Source organism: Oxyura jamaicensis, chromosome 6 (genome assembly GCF_011077185.1).
Source record: "Oxyura jamaicensis isolate SHBP4307 breed ruddy duck chromosome 6, BPBGC_Ojam_1.0, whole genome shotgun sequence".
Classification (NCBI taxonomy): Eukaryota; Metazoa; Chordata; class Aves; order Anseriformes; family Anatidae; genus Oxyura; species Oxyura jamaicensis.
The window spans coordinates 25573136-25594795 of record NC_048898.1 but is presented as its reverse complement, the minus strand read 5'-3'; the positions used below and the strand labels follow the sequence as shown (position 1 = coordinate 25594795).

The 21660-nt window shown below is 45.8% G+C and overlaps 1 long non-coding RNA gene across 2 annotated transcripts; it reads right to left on the bottom strand.

Annotated features, from left to right (window-relative positions):
* Positions 1-5738: 5738 nt before the first annotated feature.
* Positions 5739-21613, bottom strand: LOC118169425. 2 transcript variants are annotated; one of them, XR_004752091.1, is made up of 8 exons: positions 21493-21613; positions 18156-18406; positions 14352-14829; positions 13044-13175; positions 11838-11988; positions 10643-10875; positions 7144-8954; positions 5739-6343 (listed from the first exon to the last, which is right to left on the bottom strand). It is a non-coding gene; the product is annotated as an uncharacterized LOC118169425 (long non-coding RNA). The 2 variants fall into 2 exon arrangements; XR_004752092.1 differs by lacking the exons at positions 5739-6343; positions 18156-18406; positions 21493-21613 and adding an exon at positions 15168-15360 and having other exon boundaries at positions 6350-8954.
* Positions 21614-21660: the final 47 nt, after the last annotated feature.

Here is a 21660-nt window from a genome sequence, read left to right as displayed (position 1 = left end):
TACCTATGAAATTAGTCGTCGTCCTATTGCTGCTCCAGAAATAAAGTAATCATGGAGTAAAGCAACAGTCATGAGCAGCATTTTGAGAGCCCGGAGCAGAAGTCAAAACAAAATATCAGCAGAAGGATTCTCTTTAAAACAAGGGCAGTGATTTTCCTCCCCTGAGGAAAAGTATTCCTCTGTAATAAAAATAATAATAAAAAAAATAATAATAAAAAAACACTGCTTACATTTTTATGGCTTCTGCAAGCTGACTCACCTCTGGTACCTATACAATAGAGTAGAAATGTAATTTCCCACACAGAATGAGACTTCACCCCAGACATTCCCAAAGTGTTTGGTTATTTTTTTTGTGCAGGCTCTGAAGGGTTCTGGTGAAAGGCTGGAGCTTGACCTGGCAGCACTTCTGGAGAGCCAAAAAAGGACACCAGCAGCTGAGAACCACACTGCACATCTTGGACATGTTAGATACACTGAACCATTAAAACCCAGCACGTTGCTTTCTTAGGGGTTCCTCACCACCACTGGGCAAAATTCTGCATGGAAACCTTCCTCCCAGGCAGAGAACTGCAAATGATCTGGGGGAAGATGGTGGTTTCTGAAGCAGGGTGTTGTACCTGTGTCAGGGACAGGCTGTTCCAAGGGCAGCCAACCTGTCCGGCCTCACTTCAAAATGTACCAAGGGCCATAGCCAGGCATCCTGTCTCTGACAGCAGCCAGTAACAGATGCCTAAGGAAGATATAAACCCCAGGAAAGCCTGTAGTGACACTTCCCCAGAAATACCAGATACTTCCTGACCCAAAGATAGTGCCTCTGCATTTAATAGCTCTCAGTGGATTTTTCATTTGGCACTGTGCGCAAGACAAGTTGTGTGGAAAAAAGCATCTCCTATTGTTTGGTCTGAAAAATGCTACCTGATATTTTCATCTGAGTCTCCTTAATATAACAACTGCTCCCTCGTTGCCGTTCTTGTGCCACCCAGAAGTGGCAGATCTGTGTCACACACCCCTCTGGTGTGACAGGTCCTGGCGCCCCTTCCCAGCCGGTCGGACTTTGCCCACGTCTCTTTGTACAGAAGCTGCTTTGAGCAGCCTGTGCCTTTGCCAGTTCTGCTCTGAGCCAACAGGTGACACACCACAATCTTCACCAAGCCAAGAGCCACCTGGCATATCTCAGCCACAAGGGGAGAGATGGCCCCAGATGGCTGGGGCCCAAGACGACATTGGCTCCTTAGGTTGTGTTACAACCCAGGATGGCACCAACCAGCCTCCTATCGGCCCTCTTACAAAAAAAAATTGGACAATTGAACTTAAATATAGACAAGAGTGAGCAGTTGGGCCAGGAGAAATGCTTCTCCTCCTTCTGTGCTCTCAGATCTGGTAAACTCTGGAAGAGACATCCCAAGGAAGCCAAGGAGGGACCATGGCTGGCCTGGCCTTGCACCAGGCCACAAAGCAGGAGTGGATATGCTATAGATCGGTGCTTCTCAAACCAGTTTTGGAAAGGCTGGGCACAGCAAGGTCTGTGTAACCGCATATCCCACTGAATATTGAGAATGTTTGTCTGTGATTACTACAAATGAGGTCTCTGATACAGAAGCTCATGAAGGTCAAGATTTAAAAAGACCTACCCATTTTCTACAATAAAAAATGAAGGAGATGGATGAAGTCACCAATGTCTGGAATCACAGACAGCCCCAAGCACCCCCCAGAAGAAAAGAGCCCTGTCTGGTGTAAGCCAGGCAATAGGTGATCCAAATGCAGGCAACCATCTTTTGTTTCTTCTGACTTTAAAAACATTGAGTCAGGTTTCAAATCAGCATAACTTCTTGCCATCTCTTTTTTTAGTGAGTGGAGATGCAATCACTCAGCACCAGAACAATGACACAGAAACCTGCAGCAATCATATGTGTAATAACAAATTGATACTGGAGCTGCCTCCTACAAAAGCTGTCTGCTGTTAGTCATTTCTCCAACCACCTCCTGTGATCAGCCCCATCTCTGCTACCCCTTCCATAGCTCCTTTTCCTGGGTGGGATGTCCCTGACATGGCCTAGAAACATCCAGCTGTGCTCTCAGGAAGCTGCAAAACCAGGGCAAAGCATGTCTTGTTGCTGAGCCCACTCTGCGTGCACGTGTTATTTTTAAACTGTCATGCAAAAGGATGCAGTTCCATCAGCCAGGGCATGTTGGAGCTTCTGCGAGACAAGGCTTTGCATTTCAAAAGGCAGAAAATGTGGCATGTGCTACTGCTGTTGCTGTGGCAATACCCTTGCGTAGTGTGTGCTGTAGCATCAAGTCACATGATAAATAAACACACAGCTACAACACAAATTAAACTAGCCCAGAGCAGCTTTTATTTAGATGGTGGAAAATTTCTTAAATTAAATGTTTTCTTTCAATATTGCTATGCGGAGGCAGTGTATGCTTGTTGAAGCTGCGATTGACTTAGCTGCTCTCTCTGCTGCTCCGCAGGGCTGGATCACCATCTGGACCATCTAGACCCAGAAGAACCAGGCTTCTGCTTGCACTAGCATGAAGGAACTGACTTAGTTCCCATGCTTGTGCTTTTGTGGCACTGGACTCTGGCAACCCTCTGTGGTGTTGGGACTCAACAGGTGGCACACAGCATCGCACCACACTGCTAAATATCTGTGCTCAGAGCTTGTGGACTTACCTCGGCCCTTCCCTCCCAGAACAGGACACCCATGCTGCTTCTTGCTGCAGCAGATCTGTGAGCTCCCATTTCATTTCACCGTGAAGTGTCTGAGGTCCCCAGACACGTCCAACCCCAAGGCGGCCATCAGCTGCTTACCTTTAGGACATGCCACAGTCTTGTTTTGCATGTATCAGATGAGACCCTCAATAAATCTCCCTGGCAAGACCACTTCATTGCAGAGGCAATTCCTAAAGTCCAGGGACTGAGCAGGAAGGAGGATGTTACACCAGTAAGGAAGGGGAATTCTCTTTGACGGGGAGAAAGCAATGGGGTCGAGACCTTTACGCTCATTATACTTCCTTCCCTAAGCTCACAAATGGCATTGGTTTCCTCTCACAGCATCACTGGTCTCCCACCAGCCCTGCTCTTCCTCCTCTGAAATACTCCCATGCTATCTCTATCCAGCCATCTTATCCTGAATGGCATCCAAAACTTTTTCCCTTCCTTTTCCTTCCCTTCCCTTCCCACCAGCCTCTTCATTTCAGCCCGTTTCCTCATTACTTTTGCATTTGCTCTGTGTAGCACAGGGATTTTCAAGGATGCCACACAGCACAAGATGTGTCTTTGCAGCAAGTGAAATCCCCAAGGCACATCTGGGTGTCACAGCTACACAAACAGGTGCCGTGGATAAGGCAACAACAACCCATTAAGTCAGTCACCCACAGGTGTGCGTGTGCATCGATTTGGATTCTTGCTTTGTATTTTACAGGGAAAAAGACAAACAGGCTCTTCTTTACTAATACTTCCTAAAAAGAGTCCTAAACAACAGCCTCAGCCTGCCTCCTTCCTGCTAGCACAGGCATTAGATCATCAGCCTCGTCCTGCCAATAATTGTGAACTGCCCACAACCCCCTGCTGAAACAGGTTGGAGAGCTTCAGGACCTAAATCCTCCTCTGGGGTTTTGAACAAGCTTCACGAGACGGTTCAAAGATTCAGCAGCTGGAACTGTGATACGATGTCATGCGTTGCAGATGAAGTGCTAATACTTGTCCATAATGGATTTGCTGGGATATATTTCATGTTTCCTCCACCTGTTCCCTCTCTCTGGTGGAATCCTTGCTTCCCCGGGGTTTTGTCTTCATAACTTATGAGGTCTGCTTGCGAGGAAGCAGAGCTGACAGGGCCTGTGGTTGACCTCATTCCTTTACCTTACACTGAAACCTCATGTCATCCCAGAAGAGAGCAGGGATACCATGTCAGCTTTCCCTGTCGACGGTGATAAGTACCCACAGCAATGCACAAGCTGGTCCCCTGTATGGAAGCTATCCCACACGCATTTCCCAATCATCATGGGAAAAACAGCACAGGCACCACCAGGAACAGGAGATGCTCCAAGGCACTGACCGTACACCTTCTGTGGCAAGTGTCAGACGCCCCAGGAGCACTTTGGCAGTGACTCATGCCTTGGGAAAGGTCAGGCGCAGCAGAGGGCATCTGCCCCATCACCTCCTGACACCAGGGCTAGGCAGGTCTCGGGGCAGGACACATGGTCCGGGGAGAAAGAAAACAGGCACAGCCTCCTTTAAGACTGTTATGCCAACTAGCTAATTAATAGTTAGCTGATTGCACTCCTCAAAGAAGTACAGATAAAGGAGGGCACACATTGTATATCTTCTTTGCCTTAAAAGATGGTTGCAAACAAATTTACATATTACACAAAGCAGGACTTGGCTTGCCACGTTATGCAATTACTCGGACCAGCTGGTGGGAAGAAATCATAACCAACATCGAGCTCGGGCTCCACTACACAGATAGGATTTCTCTTTTCAGTCCCACATGCTCAGTCCTGGTCCTGGCATTTTGTCTACGTACTCAAAGCGACATGACTTTCCCATCTACCACTAAAAACTGGATGATGGGATCCTATATCCTTAGATTAAGACTATATTTAGACTTAAGACTATATTTAAAAAAAAAAAAAAAAAAAAAAAAAAAGATCCGTCTGTGCCTTCGTTTCCTAAGTATCAAACAGGGGAGAGAGGATTCCACATCTCACAGGCATGAGGCAAAGACAACCACGTCAGGCTATCTCCTGTTCAGGTTCTGCGGTGATGCATAAAGGACCGGGGACTGGTAGCACTATCAAGAATCACAAATTGGTGGTTAAAAAGACTGTTAAAATCAAAATAAACCACATTACAAGGAGGGCCAACCCTCTTCAAAGCTCAGTGGCATAAAAGCCTGGATTGCCGCGATGGCTGTGTCGGAAACATTTTGGGGCCTGCTCACTACAGCAACCAGCAGTGAAATGAAAGCTGAGCTTGCTCCCACGTTAGAGGGACTGTGGACTTAAGGTCACTTAATTCAACCTCCTGTAAGGTTGAAGCTTTAATATTTCACCCAGTGTTTTCTCTCGAGCCTCATAGCTTGAGCTTGGCTAAAGCACAGCCTCCAGAAAGTCTCAGCCTGGTGGGCTGAGGGAGGACCTGCCGCTGGTGCCAAAGCCAGGCCCCTCCGTGTGAGCGAGGGCCACCACACTTGTCAGGGGCGGAGGAGGCGATGGCCTCCGCTCCCAGAGGAAACTGCCCGCCGCGTTTGCTTGCCTCAGCGCCTCCGCTGCCTTTGTCACGGCCACGTCAGGGGAGCCCATCAGGCAGACGTGCTCCTGAGAGCAGCAGCCCAGGAGCATGGCAGGAGCAGAGAGTGCACCACACGCCTCAGGTCCCACGGCTTTGGTGAGATCAGGGTACAGCAGGTGGCACATCACCGCGGCACGAACCGAAAGCGAGAGCCAGGCTGCGCAGCACGGCTGATGTCACGACTTACCAACACGGGTTCAAGGAATCCGCCTCGCTCGCCGCGGCAGGAACAGAAACTGAGAGCCAGGCTGCGCAGCGTGGCTGATGTCATGACTTTCCAACACAGGGTTCGAGGAATCCCCCTCGCTCGCCCCAGCAGCATTCCTCTCGCTTGGTCCTTCCCCTGCTGCTTCCCCCATCCCCAAATCGCTTCCTCTGCTGAGGCCATTTAAGTGGTGGTGGGGCCAGGCTCTGGAGCTGCTCAGGGTTGGCGCACACAGAATCCACCCAAACCCAAGCCACAATTTTTTTTTTTTTTTTTTTTTTTTTTTTTTTAGCAGGGCTATTTTCAACCCCAACAGCACACAGAAAGTGAAACGACACGTCATGGTGGAGCTGATCCCACAGCCTGCTGCAGCTGATAGCGGGAAAGGCTCTTCCTCCCCCTGGTCTTGCTCATCCCCGTCTGCATCCCCGGCTCCAGGATCAAGTCCCCATTTTCTCCTTTGTTTTGGCTTTGGGGCTTGTAAGGCTCCCTTCAGCTCACTAATCTAGCAGATAATGATCCATTTTAACTTGCTAGATTTTTTTTGTCTTTTTTTTTTTGTCTTTTTTTTTTGTTTTTAAACCAACCTCTGTAACCTCCCAAAAATCCTTACAGTGATTTCAGTGACGGCCACCACAGCACGCAGCAGCAGATGGGCAGGAAGAGGAGCAGGGCTCGGGGCCAGGGGACCCTCTCGAACCAGCTTCATCTCCAAAGGAAACGGGGTCGAACAGTGGCCTGGATGCAGCACGGGCTGCAATGATCCCAGCCGAGCTTTTGTTTTCTGCAGCAAATGAGATGTGCTTTGCTCTTAACAACAGAAGGAAAAAGAGCCAGACCTAGAAAAAGCACAGACAATATAGCAATGCAACATGATTTCTAAAAAAAAAAAATAAATAATAATACTTAAATTTGTGCTCAAATATGTGCATTTAGGCACTGCATGTGACATGCCTGGTAAGTCAGTGATTCTCTATTGACCTTTGCCAACCTTCACATTTTCCATGGGGTCAGCATATCTCTGCACAAAGCCAATGAGTCTGTCAGCTAAACAATTTAATTAGGCTCCATCGACCAGTTGTGAAGACCACAGCTCAGAAACAGTTGTAAAAGGCAGGCAGCAAGTCACTCTGAAGAAAAATATCGTAGCTTTTTTATTTTTAAAACTGCCACAGAGAGAAGTCAATGGGGAAAAGACTTGAAAATCCTAGCGCTTGAGAGCAGAGTTGAAAAGTTGGACAGGATGATCCACAGAGAGACTTGCAGTGCCGTGAGGAAAGGAGATCTGCATTTTTCACAGTTCTCAGTGCAGCATTAAAATACAGAGGTTTTTAGAAATGTAAAGGTTAAAGGTTCATGACACTTTAGTGCAATAACTGACAAGGCTCGGTGCTTTTTGCAGCTTGATCCCTCAGCAAGAGGAGTTTTGCACACACGGAGCTGGGATTTGTGCCCTGGCCATTTTGCACGGGAGAAGCACCAGCTGACCTGAAATCCCTGTGGCAGCTCCATCGCCTACAAATAACGTGAGGCCCAGCTGGGGGGCCAGAGCAATTATGTATCCCAGTTGTCTGATCTTCTCTCTGGATTATTTCTGAGCTGGAGAGGTAAAAGAGCACAGCCCCTGCAATACATTCACATGGTTGCCACATCTCTGCTTGCCCCAGCAGAGCACGTGGTGGGTGCTGGAGCACCGTTAGTGGGATGGCCTGGGCATGCGACCACCCTGTGGGTACCGCTCTGGGATGTCCACCAGTGCATGCTGCAAATCTGCTGTAGGTGCTCCAGGGCGTTTGGGTCCTGCAAGAAAAGCTGTAATTAGCTGTCTAGACAAAAACCCTAATTTCCCGCAGGGTCTTGAAACTTGATTCTTATGTTGGCTTCTTTTGTACTGCAAGAGTCCACGTGCCCACCTCCCCCAAACACCACAATGCTTTTTCCATTATAAAATTGAAACATCCCTGCAAAACCCTGATCTTAGCTTGCTGTCTCATCGATAATTTTTGAATAATTAAAAAATCAACCTGAAGAATGTTGAGTGCTTCTTTCTCTGTCCTCTTCCTCCTGTTTACACAACACATTGATAAAATCATTACTAGTCATTTAGCATCTGATTTGCATGTTTGTTGTTGCTATTGCTGTAATATTTTTGCCTTTTAAAATTCCAGAACTTGGCTTTTCAAGAGTGACGGAGGTTGTGTGGGAGAGAAGTTTGCATCCTTGCCAGGGCCCCAAGGATATGCTTTATATCTGGACTGCTTAAAATCTCCCCCACCATCAAGGCTCGTGTTGCAGCTACCATCATTTCTACTTCGTTGTTGTGTACAACCTTCTATTTTGGTTATCATGTATGACCTCAGTTGAGCAGTATCACTCTAAAGCAGAGACTGCTTTCTTTCTTTTCCTACTGGAAAATTGCACTTAGTAATTTTAATGCAAGGTCTTTCCTACACTTGAGACCTGTGAACTAGAACCGTATTTCTTACCTGACCCAGAATTTTGCTATGTGGCCATTAACAAAATAAGAGGAGAGGATATAGGACTCAAACACTGTGACTCTGAGGAGCTCCTGTTTGCTCTTTATTCCAGGTACCTGGATGGTGCAGTGGCCTACTTGCCAGAGACACAGCTTGATCATCTGATGACACAATGGGTTTTATTTCATACAGCGATACCAATTATTTTCAAGCTCTGTGACAGGCCTTGCTGACCCAACCACAACCCAGAGAGGAGAGGAACTCTTGGGTAGGAACTGCATCAGAGAAAAGCTGCACAAACTCCAAAAAGCCCCTCAGGAACCTGACTGAAAGCCATCTAAAAGCCTGGTACAAGCAGAGAACCTTCCCAGGAATCCCTTCAGGACAGCAACCTTTCTTAGGAGGATTACTCTAAACCACTTACTCAGCTGTACCAGACTTGGTGGTACAGCACTGTGCCAGTCCTCACCAAGGAGATAAACACCTCCTGGAACGGGAAGCCGGTGCGATGTGAGTACTCTGTGTGTAATCAAATCTGCAGTAAAACAATGCTGCCAATGCCTTTTATGTCCTGTTATAGATCAATCTTGCAGCTGCTTCTCAAGCAGAGATGTTAACTCAGGTAACTGGCTTACATCTGAACAAGACACAGTCAGACACCCACAGAAGACCAGCTCAGGAGCTCTCTGAAACAAATCCAGCTGCATGGCCAGCATTTACAGCAGAGGTCCTCTGCCACTGTCACTTCTTGGCACATGACAGGCTGAAAGGACCCAGCTATGTTATCCCAAGCAGGGTTTACCCTCACAATGTGAAGATCCCATCCCTTTTTGTTGTAGTGGGGTCTAGTTGTTTTCAGCCAAGCCTGAAAAATCTCACCCTTCATTTTATTATTCAAAACATTTTCAGTTTTGTGGAGGAGGGTTTGCTGATATTTCAGAAATGAGAAGACAACTGCTTCGTGATCTTGTAACTAGGGAGCAAATGAGAGCTCGTCACCAAATGGGAAAGGATTGCGAGGGAGTTGCACACTTCCCACCTAACTCCTGTGTTTTTTTGCATTACAATCCAGTAACTCAAACAAGGCTTCTGCCACAGATCTTGTATCATGCTTATATCTTGTGATAATAAGGTGTTTTCCAGAAAGCTCATCTTCTTTGGAGTCAGAGCAATATCTAAGACCCTCATGAGCTAATAGCAAGAGTAGCATAGGCTTCTAGTTCACAGGACTGAAAAATGTAGGTAGGCAGCAAGAAAACTCAGCATTCAGAAACAGGCCACCCATCAAAAACCACCCATCTTGAAATTTTGGCTTTTTGTTGTTGCTTTTAGAGGGTGTAGCCATGGGCTTTTTATTACTTGGGCTCCATCCCTCATCGCAGTGAGCAGCGTTACAATGAGTAGTAATCAACTTCCCTGCATGCTGCCTTGAGAAAGAAAACGGAGGCGATTGTCCCATGTGGGGGAAATTAGCCTCTAAAGGTAACGCTTCCAGTTCCTTACATTGTAAGGCCAGCCACAACCACAGAACCAAGCAGCTGTTCTGGTCAAGCTACGCTTGAGGTGTGTGGGTGGTAGCAGAGCAGAGAGCCTGCTCACTTCTTAGGCTAATGTCAGTGCTTTGCCTGAGCAGCACTCACAGGCTCTTTCTCAGGCAGTGGCACCTCCTTCAGAGAAATCCTTCCCAACTCTGAACCTTGTTCCTTGCAGCATGCTTGGTTTTGCTTTGCAGTGCCTCCAAATTTGACTGTCCAGAAAAGAGCTGTCAGAAACAGGCACCGGAATCTGGGCCTGCCATCCAGCATTTACACTGTTTTCTGTCAGAAAACAGGTCTTAAGAAGACCAAGAGGGTGCCTAAAATATTTATATTTGGAGCAACAGAAACGAAATAAAAACCCCAGCTGTAGATAGTTCTTTATCAAGTTCACCATCAGTGCTGAATATGCTCCTTACTAGGGAGTTATTTTTGTCTCAAGGAAAATTTAAGAGAAGAATCATGAGGCCTGTTAAATAAAGCTTTTCTATCCAATTGTGAAATTGTCTGTGATTTCTTCTAGTGATGTAAAGCCGTGGTGGACTGGTTCCAAACTCCATTATAAGGAGACAATTGTTAACACTCACCTTGGAAGTAATTAATCTTATCTAAGAGTTTAATTGTAAAATGCATGAAATGATAATATGCTAAACTCAAGGGTACTTCATTTGCTGCTGAATGCTGGTAATAGGATAGGATTTGTGGCAACTTATTGGTCTCTGTTTACACAATAACATTGAGTAGACAAGCTCAAGGAAAAGACCACATTTCCTTTGATAAGTGCTGTGCCAACTACTTCCCAACAGCCTGACAACAGGGAGGAAGGGAATGGAGTTTCTCCTTTTGATTCAGAGATGTGGGTTGTGCAAAGGTCTCCTTTTCATTTAAGATAGGAGATTTGCAGGCTATATCCTCCCCTTTGATGTTTTCCCTCAAGGGAGAGAGCCCATCTGAGCAGAGAAGACCAGGGTTCCATCTTTCCTTAGCCCTGGCCACATGTCCCTCCAGATGGCATTGCTTTCTCTCTCCATAAGACAAGCATATGGAAAATTATTATTATTTTTTTCTCATAACATTACTTCTCTTCCATCTCAGTTTCCCAAACTGCCTCACTTTCCAGTCTCACCAACACTATTGTTGGCTCCAAGGAGGGAAGAACACTTAGAGCAGACTTGGCATACCTCTGCTGTAAGATGATGCGAAGCTGGTGTCCCATTGCTGCGTCTGTGAAGGCTGTGCCCATTTTGGGTACTCAGACACCCCAGGATGGAGATGAGGAGCTCCTCAGGAGGAAGGACCACTTTGCCTTGCATGCACAGGTAAGCCAAGCACACAAATCAGATGCCAGTGTTGCTCCAGCTAGCAAATAGTGGGGCGAGAGCTGGTCAGTTACTTCCAACTGAGCTGCGGGGGATGTAAGAAAAAAGGGGGAAGGCCATTCATTCACACACATTCATTCTCTCTCTCCCCCCTCCCTCTCCCGAGAAAGTAAATGCCACATCTTTTGTATTTCTTAAAATATCCCTTGTTAACGTAATGAGGCCATTGACAGTAACCTCAAGTCAGCATCTTATGGTGATTCTGACAATTCAGCAGCATCCTCGCTGCTCCAAGGAATTGGAAAACACAAGCAGTGCAGAAAACAAACATCAGCACACAGAGCAAACACATCTGATGTACCAGAGCAGCAACAAAGAGCCCCCAGAGACTGCAGGGAGAGCACCTATTTGTTGGGGAGAGCAAACCCGGGGGACGTAATGAACAGGCAAAGCATGGCTCGGCTTCTTGGGATTCAGAAAGTAATTAAAGGAGGCACAAGTCAGCAGAGCAGAATATTACTCTGTGACTTCATTACCGTCATCAGCACTCACCCCCTGCTGAGAAGCCTTCTCTTTCCCTCTCCCCCCGCCCCCGGCACATTTTATTACCAAAACCCACGGTCATCGTACATAATGGAGAAGTTCATTTAAAAACTTTCTCAAAACGCAACTTAGACTTTCTACGCAGCAAGTGTAGAGGAAATAAAGAATATCAAGTAAGAAGAAGGTTACTCAGACAGTGAGATGAAACGAAACTACAGCTGCAAAACTTGATGGATTTTTATGGCTGGGGAAGCCCACAGCATAGGCGGCGTCACGAAACCCACCACCACATGGTTACATCAGTACGCTCTGCCACCAGCTCTACTGAAGCCAGGCCAGATATCTGGCACTAATACAGCTCTGTCCTGAGTTCAAAACAACTGTTTCTTTTAAACATCAACAAAATAAAAAATCTTCTATAGTTGGTTGCTACAATATACTGATTGGAGTGGCACATACCTGACATTAAAGGATATGCAGGGCTAAAGGCTGGCTTTCAAGCAAGCATGGTTGTGTATGCTCACATCTCACGGTCCCTGGAGGTGGATTTGCGGCAGGAGACCTTGTTCTCTCTCATTTGCTTTTTAATTTTCGTTTGTAGCTAGATATCCTGTGTGTGGCCAATAGCAGACAGAAATTGTAATGAGGAGGAGTGATCTCATGGCACTTCTCAGCAGGCAGGGTACCCGGGCATTGCAGCAGCGTGCTGGCATTGCTGCAGCAACCAGAATATTAGGGGAATTTTCCAGAATGATGTAGTATGGAGAATAGCAGGCTTGTCTATGCCGCCTTGCAAGGCCAGCACCACATGGCCCAGTACATCATCCCAGACAGGGCCAGACCCTTTGTAAGCTTACATTTCCAGAAAGGATGAAGAGATCAAAGCCATGGGAGTACTTTTAAATACCAGAAGAACTGTCTTGCTCAGTTCTGCTGAATGAGAGGGAGACTTCATTGGAGAATAAATTGCTTTTATGTCAAGACAGTAACCCTGCACCGCCTCCACCCCATTCCCAGCCATACTGACCCTTCATTACACCTTGACTCTTTTAGCACATCTGGCTATGAATTAGGACAAACGGGTTACGCCCTTTCCTTCTCCTGTAAGGCAGTGCATTACGGCAGGGCTGTTGGCACACCAAAGCTTTTGCCCTTTCTGTTTCCCTCCCTTGATAATGAGCCATCTATTAAGGAGGCAGATGCAGTTTTAGCTGGTGATATCTTATGTAATTATGTGGGTGAACAACAGAGACAGAGAGAACAGAAGATGGTGGAAGCGAGGAAAAGCAAACCCAGCACAATTCCCAGAGCCCTTAGAACTGCAGGGTCACCACTGCCCTTCCCTTTCGTTGTACCCCTGCGGCTGGAGCCTACAACAAAAGCTTTGCTCCCCACAACTCCCAAGCAGCTCTTTTCCATGACTCCAGTTTATCAGATTCACTTTAAGTAAGCTTCAAATCCAGCTTATCCTACCAGTGTCAAGTTCTTATATCAACAACCTTGGGCCTGGGCTCCCAGAGGAACAGGGTTTTCTTTGGGATATGTGTGCCTCATCAGTCTCCCACTAACTGCCAGCCAGGTCATATCTTTCCACTCGCTTTATTTCTTTGGTATAACATTCACCAGGTATTTGCTTGCCATTCCTTAGCTTGTGCCTGTACCAACCTGGATTTCCAGATGTTCTCCTATCAAAACTGGCATGACCAAGGCTGCCTTCCTTACTCAGCTAGGAAATTTTCAACAAAGTCTTCTGAACAGAAAAGGAGTAATCCTTGTACCATACAGGGAACATCAAGCCTGTAATAAACAGAAAAATCTAATAACTTTTCCCAGACCTTGGGGAAGTATGGATAGAGCAAACAATCACAGGTGGCAGCTGGACTTGAGTCCCAGATAATGCTTTTACTCAGTCCAGATCTGTGGTTTGTTCTGCAGGGGCGTGCAAAACTGCCCCAAGTCTTGTAGCCCTCTGATTTGAAAGGTAAGTTTGGTCTTGTGATGAAAATAAAAGGTGTTGGGTTAAATTTGGGGCAAACAGTTATTGATCTTACCATTTTATATTGTTACTTTTACTCTAGTTACTCACCCATCCCTGCCCTAAAGCTGACATAAGCTTGGTTCACAGACCTCCCCTGTGGTATCCACTTGTAGTTGCCGCCTCCTCTGTCCTCCTTAAATCTTACCTAATGAATAATTAGCAGGAGACTGGGACATTTAATTTGCCTGACAACAGCACCCACCTCAAGGAATGAAATAACGCTTTCAGGCTGGACACAAATGTACTTAACACAAAGATATCACTGTTTTCCCCACGTGACAGTCATTGCAAAGCCCGTGCACAACATGAAGAAACAGAGGTAGGAGAAAAAAGCGCCCTATGGGGTGAGGCTGTCTATTAACCTGGTAACTGGTAGGTTTTCCATGAAAGATATTTTAGGACTACAGTGCATGGCTGAGAAGAAGTACTGCTATTTTTATATTACAGATTGGAAACGTAGGCACAGATATGAGAAATGATTTGCACAAGGTAGCGCAATAACTTGGTGGCAGAGCCACAGACCTTCTCTCCTTTGCATCTATTTCTTGATGCTTTACCTACAAAATCTTCCCTTTTACTAGAAGCCTGTGAGGCCAAAGAAAGTTCAGAGATGGAGGATTTGCCTGCACAGGCATGCCAGGAGTGCTTCACCCAGACTTTCAGACAGAAGCTGGAGATCCTGTGTGGACATGCTATCTCTGGCCTCAGACTATATCCGAGAACACAGCCCCAAGAAAATTGGTGCTCTACTGGGATACTCAGCCAGAGAGCTCTTATACGACCTCCTCTTCTACAGCAAAAGTAGGTACTCTCACTTCCCTGTTGCATAGCCACAGACAGCCTTTACATCAAAGGTGGCCATGCCTCCCTGTTCTCCTCATTTTTATTTCATGCTGGTGAAAAACACCGGCCTGATTGTCCTGGCCTGTACTTACCTGCATGCTGGAGCGGTGAAATCTCTCCTTCACTTTGCCTGGCCAGCACACCTGCACCAGGATGTTCTGGGAGCAGTTCGAGGGCTGGAGGGACAGTTTAGTTTCCATCGTTCACTCCCATGTTGGTCTTTCAGTCAAAAAGGCGAAGAAAAGCCTGCCAAGTAGAAGAGGTCAGGGAGCCAGGTGAGCGCTTGTCTAACCGGGTTTGCTGTGACACTGCACTTGTAACCCACAGGCCAGTGAACACACTGCTGCTGCTGGTCCACGGGTGGGCTTCCTCTTGCCAAACTGATCCCGGTTTTTATGTTGGCAATCTTTGTGCTGAATCTGCATTTAGTAACAAGCTGCAGAGTCTTTGCTTCTAATTTCTTGCATGGTTGATTCCTCTGCCCACTATACTAGAAGCTAATCCATGCCCAAAACGTGAAATAGAATCATGCAGAAGGCAGAATGACACTGGGCAAATTAGCTCAGAATCCTGTAAATAAAGACCACACGTGAATGAATATTCATAAAAGGTGCTAAATTAATGTATTATGGACAACTTTAATCAGCCTTGCAATGTTAGAATACCTTAAGGTCAAGTTTGGGATACAGTTTAAATAGGGACACAGAATACAGAAATGAATGTTTGCTGATCTTTAAAAGGGATAGGTTATAAATATCTTTTAAGACCCACAAAAGCATTCAATGAAGACATCAAATTATATTTATTCTTCAAACTCACCACAAAATGGTTACAGACTTTTTTTTTTCTTTTTCTTTTTTTTCTCCTTTGAAAAACAATAGGAAGCAAACTGGTTTATCTTACCATACCTGCTGTAAATACCTTTATGGCAAGGTAATTGCTAAGTGCATTGTGTTGAACAATTCGTTATTTGTTAGAGGAACATTTGTCATGCCCTTTAGAGATGGCAGAAGAAAATTCCCCTGTGACCTTTGGAAAATGAAATCAGTGCCATTACTCAGAAGTCAAAGTTGGTAAGTTATTTTTTAAACTTAGAAAGGGTTTCCCAAACCTCCTGAAAAAAGACACAATCTACATTTCCACAGAAATGGAGCCGATCTTACTTATTCCAGCCCTTTTAGGCCATTAATGACTTGTGCCTAACTAGCTAGTAGGTGATTCACTGATTAAAGCGCTGCGGGCTCCCTGTCCTGTGCGCAGCCCTGTGTCTGTCATCGCAGAAGTACAGGACATAGCACCGTGGGCTGCCTCTACTGGAGGGAAGATCATGAGCCCGATTGTGTGATACAAACAAAGGCAGAGCCATTATCAGACGCTGCCTTGCCAGGCTGCATGAAAAAACCGCCTCTGCACAATTGCATAATGCCTTTGGATGTTCCCAGCAGTGCCACGGCAGGCCCACGGGGCTGGCGCTTGGACAGGGAGGAAGCTGGATCTCCTCCCTCCCTCCCTCCCTTCCAGCATGGGAAATCTCAGGAGAGCTGTTGTGTAGGCAAAAACCCCTCACTTATCTCCTGGGAAAGAGCCGTGCTGCTCTGGAGTGACATCTGACGCACGGAGCTGCGGTGATGGATCAGAGGGAGCCCAGCACCGCGGCAAGCACACGCTGCGTGTGTCACATCCCCTTCCCCGAGCCTGCGCTCGTCTCGTTCGCTGGGACAGGAGGTGCACGTACCCCGGTTCTGATCAGTTCCTACACATTACGATAGGAAGCTATTTAAGTGAAAAGGCAAACACTGTAAATACAAAGCTTCTGTATATGGAAAGCCCCATCTCGCACTCTGAGTGCGAGGGGTGCAGTTTAACAACGCAGCGAGGCGATGCGGTGCCCTGTTCTTTGCTGTTCACGGGGCGGTGAGTATCCGCACCCACACCAGGCAGGGATGGGAAGAAAAGGGGGGACAGACAGAGGAACTGTCAGACTGCAGCGTGTGTCTGAAATCTCCAAGCAGCCGAAATTCCCAGCAGAACAGCAAATGGCGACTTTCCCAGCCGGCTTTGAGCGGGCACGACTTCACCATGAGTGAACGTGGCTGTGGCCAGCAGCGTGTGTGACCTACCGGGTTTCATTTCACTTGCCTGGGAGCCCATCTGTTTGGGATGCCTCCTCCTCGGCTGCTACCGGTGGCATCAGAGATTTACAAGGCAGCAGGGAGCATTTCCTAATATCAGTGGGGTGTAGCTTTCCAGCGTGACAGATTGTGCTATTAACTGTGGCAAAGGGAAGAGTACAAGTGGGCACAAGGGAGGGAGAGGGCTTCAAGGCCTGGAGTTGAATGGCAAGTGATATTAAATAGTCCTACGTATGCAGAACAAACGTTTGAAGCTTGCAGGGATATTGCTACAGACGTCGCCGTGTTCATTAGAAAGGGGGAAGGCTGGTTGGAAAAATGGAGCCTACACAGAAAAAATGAGATTTATGTAAACAAGATAGAAATGAGCTGGGAGCTATGGAGTTAGAGTTGCAGGAGTGTTTTAGACTAAAGACTAGGGGGGAGGAAGAAATATGGAAGAACACTCTGTTTGGTTGAAGCTTTTACATCTCTGTGTTAAGAAAAAAAAGGTAGGACAGTGCAACGGAGTTGCAGTGGAAAACAGAGAAGACAAGTCTCTATAAATGAAGCCCCAATTAAGTAAGCCCCTTAAGCAAGCCCCTTCATACCGCTGTATCTGTATGTGATTCACCAGGTATGACAGAGCAACTCATTTTCAGGCAACTTAAATGTCTCATTTTTGAGCAATTAGAGAATCTGCAGGAAGAGGATAAATTATACTCGAGTTCACCCCATCTGGCAGGCAGAATCTGTTGTAAGACGTAGCTAAGGAAGAATCACCTCTTCTTGTCAAAAATATGTCAAACACAATGTTTACCTTTAAGAAGGGGAACCACATAAAATGAGGAAATTCATTGAAGTGAGAAGCTAAAAACAGTAAAGCACCTGAAGATGATATAACGTTGTTTAAAGATGCTGTACAGCAGGCATCCATCAAATAAAAATATGCAAAGGAAAAGAAAAAATAAGCTAATGTGCTTAAAGTGTGTAACACTGCTGAGATGTAAAAAGAAGAATGGGGGGTTAAGGAAGGTGGAAAAGAACATGCAGTCTGACAAAGTGGATAGGAAACTGTAATAAAGTACAAGCAAATGAAAAACAACTTGCTAAGGGCATAAAACCGAATGATGAGAATTTTTCAAGCACAGCAAAAGCAGGAGGCCTGCTGGAGAGATGGCGGCATGCATGGATGATCCATATGTAAAACGAGTAAGATAAGGCCATAGCAGGGAATCAAAATGAATTCCTTGTGTTGGTGTTCCTGGAGGAACTTCCACACTCTGTAAGGAGGAATGGTTTTAAGGTATAGTTTCACTATACCTTCAGCTGGAGCAGGCTGAGACTTCAAATAAAAATGTGATCTCCTTCTCCTTAGTCAGGGTCCCCTGCCCTCTTCTTTGTGTTGGCGCTGGTCTTTCCTTGATCCCACAGTGGGTTGGCTCTGGCAGCCCCAAGGAGTCACAGAGGGCACGGGGGATGCAGCTCACAGCCTGGGGTCCCAGCTGGCACATCCAGGCTCCCCAGCCAGATCCCCCACCATGGTGTTACCAGCTGCTGGCTTTCCCAGGGAAAAGTATGATGAGGGACTTCTAGAACCAGGGGATGTGGAGGGAAAAGTCAGCAGCTGGAAGCTCAGGTCAACATGCAGCAATAAAATGAGGTTCTGAAGAAGCTGTGATTGGGGCTGAGACCTTGGACAGAAGTAAATATGTTTTTGGGTCTCCTCTTTGCCAGAGAATGGGCATGTGCTGGAGGAACTCCAGGACTATTCCATAAACATACCTGGGTGCAGAGCTGCATGCAGGAGCCAACAAATCTCCCCTCGGTGACCACAGAACCAGCGGAACCCGTCAGGTTTCCTCACCACACTCTGCCTGGTAGCACTCAGCGGGCACGAGGAGCAACGCGTTGAGGATGAGAATAAGACATTTATGAGTTGTGTGGTTCAGAGACAAAGCAGCTGGATGTTCGTCAGCCCACTGGGATGATTCATGGAGGTTGGTAAGGGCTGGTATTCTTTACCTGATACAAAACTGACACAAAGCAAAACATTTACTCTTTATGCCTCACTGAACCCCTATATAAATTAAGATAATGACCACCTCATGAGGTTGCTTCAAGAATTAACTGATATGGCCAAAGCCTTGACATTCTTAGATGCACACACAAATTATTTAAACAGCTTTTAAGCAGTTCTCTTTTAAATGTGAAACAGACACTGTTATGTCAAAGTCCTTTCAATTGGATATGTGACCAAGATGAAAGAGAGGGTCTGGAGCTGATCGTCTTCAAAGTGGGAGCACCTGGGGTGGCTGCTCAGCGTGGATGCCAATCACCAGACAGGCACTGGAAATTCTAAACATTCCAGCTGGTGATTCAACCTTTTTTATACAACCTTTTTCATCTGAGCTAGATCAGGCTGTGAATCAATATGGCACAGACTTCCTGCGAGGGACAGAGCCATGCTGCAGTCATTAACGTAGGGGCATACTGGAGGTGTATCCTCCTTTCTCAACAGTTCTGCTTATTCAATAATTAAGTAACTTAAAAACTTTCAGTGTTCCCATAACCATCTCCCACAAGCAATTACATTTAACCATGTATGGTTGGGTCTTAGTTCCAGAAGCAGTTTTTTTATGACCATTTATATTTTTTAATGGTTGCTCTCCAAAACTTTATCTGGAACCATGACACGCTGTACGAAGCAGGAAGGGAGACTCTAAACTTTATCCGGACCCAAAAACAGGGTTCTCTGAAACCAAGCACAGCCAGCAATACAGATAGATAACTTTCACAATATCTGACATGCTAACAGTAATTAAAACAAAATTGAATGACAATAATGAGCCCTTGAAGGTTGCATCTTTTCCCTAAATTTGGTTATTTGGGATTTCCTAGTCATGAGTCTTCTACTTGATTGAAAATTCAAGCGTTCCTCTTCTAAAAGCATCAGCATAGTGTAAAGGCACTAGAGACTTCCCAGGGAGATGTGATTGGAAAACCTCTCTCCTATCTGTCCCAGCCAAGCTCCTGAGCCACAAATGGAGGTCAAGCAAGGTCAGTGTCCAGATTCTTCTTAGTGAAGATGGAAATCTTGGCAAGTGCTTTGGATGCACTGGGTACTTTATTCCTTACATCCTACCTGAAATATCACATGATCTACTCATGCCATATGGTCTAACAAACAAGCTTAAGGTTTAGACTGTTGTTGTTTTTTAAATCAGACCTTAGGTCACCTACCATTAGGCTTTAGGCACTTTGAAGCTCAGGCATGTAATTAAATCCAGTTAAATAAAGGCTAAAACCCATCTTGCTTTTACACCATCTTGAATGCTGACCTGAAATAAGCTGATGTTGTGTTTGCACTTTTCAGCACTCCAGAGTGGATATCAAAACCATCCAATTTTTCACAATGGGATTAATAAATGTCTCCCAGCTTATTGAACTTCTCAACTTCCATGACACCAATACATCCAACACTCTCATTTCCAAATATTTTAGCCGCTTCCAAGGTAGCCATTACCGTAGTCTCAAATCAGTCTCATAGTCTCAAATGCCTCCGTATCCACCGCATCTCTGTGACCAACAGCTGCCCTTTGGCCAAGTGCACAAATGAGGATGTGGTTCTGTGATATCAGGGCCATAAGTCGTAGACAGCTTCCAGCACCTGGGAGTCCCCAGAAGCCAGCTCAGTCACCGCACCAACTTTTCTTTCCCACTTTCGCTCTAGTAAAAGGTATGGGCTAAATTCCTTGCACACCTATAAGCATCTTACCACAGACTTCATAGACCTTCTGCTGACTTCAGCAAACTTGGCTCAAACCTAATTGCTCCTGCCAACCTCCCTGTGTTCCTGGACTTCACAGGGTAACTGTTAAGGACAGAAATAAATCCTTTATTTACTCTGGAAACTGGAGAGCTGCTTTAACCTCTGGCTAAAAACAGGTGCATTTTCCTATCAGGTTTGTGAGTCACTCATCCCAGCACAGACTGGTGAGCTTGGAAAGCCCAGTGGTCACAGAACAACAGGAAAGGATGACTTTTTAATTGAACCGTGGCAAATTTCATCATCCGGCTTTCCTGGGTGGCTTTTTTTCTTTTTAAGTCATGTTAAATCATTGGTTTAACACAGCTCTGGCCTGCTCCTTGTAAATTCCTTTTCTGTGTGGTATTTCAGCATCATATCCAGTTTGGGATGGAAAACACTACTATTGTTAGATTCCTAGGGGAAATAGCAGGTGTAATGTGTGACTACATAAACAGTGTAGGCAATTAATACCTCTGTAATATATTTTGTGTTTGGTCCAGCATAATCAGACCTTTCAGCATAGGGACTTGTATTTTTTTTTTATTTTTCTGTGAAAACAAGGTGTTCTCTTTCTTCAGAACTGTTTTCACAGAAAACAGTATTGTTTCTCACATACCACATGGCCAGAACAGCCAAGGAATTATTGAAAGGTGACCTTCAAAGGTGACTTCTTTCTGATGAATTAAAAAAAAATAATAAAAAAAAAATAAAAAAAAGCAATACCTTTCCACTCCAATTTTAACTCTAGAAATTCAGGTCTGATTGCCCTGTTTTTCCACAACTGAAGGCTCATGAAAACATCCACAGGAGCTGCTCTGGGAATATTTCTCCACCGCACAGTTCACTAACATTCTGACTCAAACCAAACTCAGTGGCTCTTGTTATACACACAGGAGAAATGTCTGACCTGGCCAAGGTGCGCTCCCAGGCCAGGAGAGCTTACCTGGTTGGCTGCTGAGGGCAGGTAGGACTGGAGCCCACCTGTTTTGCACTGTGATTGCAGACAAGAAAATTAAATAACAATAAAATTACGAGTTTTGTTGGTTCTCCAGTGCACCTCTCCTAGTTTCCCTGTGGGGGCCAAATAGAATCCTACAGCCTCTGAGCACAAGAAAAATGTAGCTCCATAGCCAGAAACACTGCATCAACAGGGTCACAGAAACATGGGCAGGTCTGTGCTTGAGAATGGGCCAGCTTAACTGGGCAGTGAAAATGAGGTCTGGTGGGGGAACTGATTTTTGCGTTAAATCTCTGACAGTTTTGCTAGTGCCTCACTTAGTTAGGTGTCTTTGAAATAAAGAGGAGAGTCACCTGGTCCCTGAACAGCAGGGATGTTCAAAGGAGTTCTCTCTGCATGTCGGTGTCCTCTGAGGAAGATCAGCAAATGAGTGGTGAAGGAAAGGCTTGACATTTTGGGGACTCAGAATGAAGTGGGTAAATGTAGCTGCAGCATAATGGAGAAAGATATATATAAATCCC